Raw genomic sequence first — 2500 nt, 5'->3', positions numbered from 1 at the left:
CAAGTGTTCCAATCTTAGCATGCTAACATTTTATACTAGCGTTTAAGATAATTATGTGCATATTAAAAAAAACATTCTGTTAGCCAACATTTTAAACTATCGTTTAAGATAATTATGTGCGTATTAAATTTAAAAAATTGCTAGCATACAATGATAACATGATAATGTTAGCATGTCAACAGCTAGCATACTTTTTAAAGACGGCATCAAAACAAATCCATGATTATAAGGTTAAAAAGTACATTAGCTAAATGCTAAGATAAGTCAATGGTGTGCTAATGTTAATATGCAAATGTAAGAATTATGTACGTATAACATAAAAAAACTGCAAGATTGCTAGCATAAAATGCTAAGATGTTAATGTTAGCATGTCAACAGCTAGCATACTTTCAAAGAAATCCATGATTATTAGGCTAAAATGTACAAAATTAGCTAATAAGCTAGACATGCTAATGTTAATACGCAAATGTTAGCATGCTAACATTTTATACTAGCATTTAAGCAAATCATGTATAAAATAAAAACTGTTTTGCTGGCATCTGAATGTTAGCATGTCAACACGAGAAGAGCTAACGCATTTGTAAGCTGGCACTACGTAACCAAGTCTGTGATTAGGTTAAAAGTACAAAGTTAGCTAAAATGCTAGCATGAATCGTTAAATCGATAATTATTCACGTAAAAATTAAAGTGAGCAAAATGCTAAATTACTAGCAGAAAATGTTAGCATCGTAATGTTGAAATGCTAGCATACACGATTAGCATGCTAACAGCCAGCATACTTTTAAGATGGCACCGAGTAAAACAAAAATCGCACGGATAAAATGAGCGGAATTGCTAACATAGAACGTTAGCAAATTAATGTTAGCATGACATCAGCTTGCATACTTTGAAGATGGCGTCGTGTAGCACAATCATGACTGCCTTCAAAAGTACTCAAATGGCTGGCATAAAACACTAGCATGCTAATAATAATATAACATGCGAAAATTTTATACTAGCATTTAAGATAATCATGGACGCACAACAAAAACCAAAAACTGTGCAAAATAAAATATGCTCCTTTGCTAACATAAAATGTTAGCATGTTAATGTTAGCATGTCAACATGATTGAGTACAAAAAATTGCTAGCATGAAACGCTAGCATGCAAATGTTGGATTAGCATGCTAACAAAGAAACCACTGCTCAATAAATTTTAGTATCTGTTACTGTACTGCAATATCTTGGTACTGTAGTGCAATATATTGGTACTGTACTGCAATATCGTGGTACTGCAGTGCAGTATGTTACTGTAGTGCAATATCTAGGTACTGTAGTATCTGTTACTGTACTACAATATCTTGGTACTGTAGTGCAATATATTGGTTCTGTAGTGTAGTATGTTACTGTACTGCAATATCTTGGTACTGTAGTGCAATATATTGGTACTGTACTGCAATATCTTGGTACTGCAGTGCAGTATGTTACTGTAGTGCAATATCTAGGTACTGTAGTATCTGTTACTGTACTACAATATCTTGGTACTGTAGTGCAATATATTGGTTCTGTAGTGTAGTATGTTACTGTACTGCAATATCTTCGTACTGTAGTGCAATATATTAGTACTGTAGTGTAGTATGTTACTGTACTGCAATATCTTCGTACTGTAGTGCAATATATTGGTACTGCAGTGGAGTATCTGTTACTGTAGGGTACTATCTGTTACAGTACTGCAATATCCAGGTACTGTAGTGTAGTATCTGTTACTGTACTGCAATATGATGGTACTGTACTGCAATATCTTGGTACTGTAGTGCAATATCTAGGTGCTGTAGTGTAGTATATGTTACTGTACTGCAATATATTGGTACTGTAGTGCAATATCTTGGTACTGTACTGCAATATATTGGTACTGTAGTGCAATATCTTGGTACTGTACTGCAATATCTTGGTACTGTAGTGCAATATCTTGGTACTGTAATGCAATATCTAGGTACTGTAGTGTAGTATCTGTTACTGTACTGCAATATATTGGTACTGTAGTGCAATATCTTGGTACTGTACTGCAATATCTTGGTACTGTAGTGCAATATCTAGGTACTGTAGTGTAGTATCTGTTACTGTACTGCAATATATTGGTACTGTAGTGCAATATCTTGGTACTGTACTGCAATATCTTGGTACTGTAGTGCAATATCTTGGTACTGTAATGCAATATCTAGGTACTGTAGTGTAGTATCTGTTACTGTACTGCAATATATTGGTACTGTAGTGCAATATCTTGGTACTGTACTGCAATATCTTGGTACTGTAGTGCAATATCTTGGTACTGTAGTGTAGTATCTGTTACTGTACTGCAATATATTGGTACTGTACTGCAATATCTTGGTACTGTAGTGCAATATCTAGGTAGTGTAGTGTAGTATCTGTTACTGTACTGCAATATATTGGTACTGCAGTGCAATATCTTGGTACTGTAGTGCAATATCTAGGTACTGTAGTGTAGTATCTGTTACTGTACT

The 2500-nt window shown here is 34.3% G+C and overlaps 1 protein-coding gene across 5 annotated transcripts in view; it reads right to left on the bottom strand.

Annotated features, from left to right (window-relative positions):
• The window catches only part of myh14 (myosin, heavy chain 14, non-muscle), a 195503-nt gene that overhangs the window by 408 nt on the left and 192595 nt on the right, over positions 1-2500 (bottom strand). For all 5 annotated transcript variants that reach the window (XM_062062443.1, XM_062062442.1, XM_062062444.1 and 2 more), the window contains one exon: positions 1-2500. This exon is cut by the window's left edge and continues 408 nt beyond it; it is cut by the window's right edge and continues 754 nt beyond it. The gene's annotated coding sequence lies outside the window, so the exon portion shown is untranslated.

Source organism: Entelurus aequoreus, linkage group LG11 (genome assembly GCF_033978785.1).
Source record: "Entelurus aequoreus isolate RoL-2023_Sb linkage group LG11, RoL_Eaeq_v1.1, whole genome shotgun sequence".
In the NCBI taxonomy this organism is placed as follows: domain Eukaryota; kingdom Metazoa; phylum Chordata; class Actinopteri; order Syngnathiformes; family Syngnathidae; genus Entelurus; species Entelurus aequoreus.
This window is presented reverse-complemented; position numbering and strand designations above follow the sequence as displayed.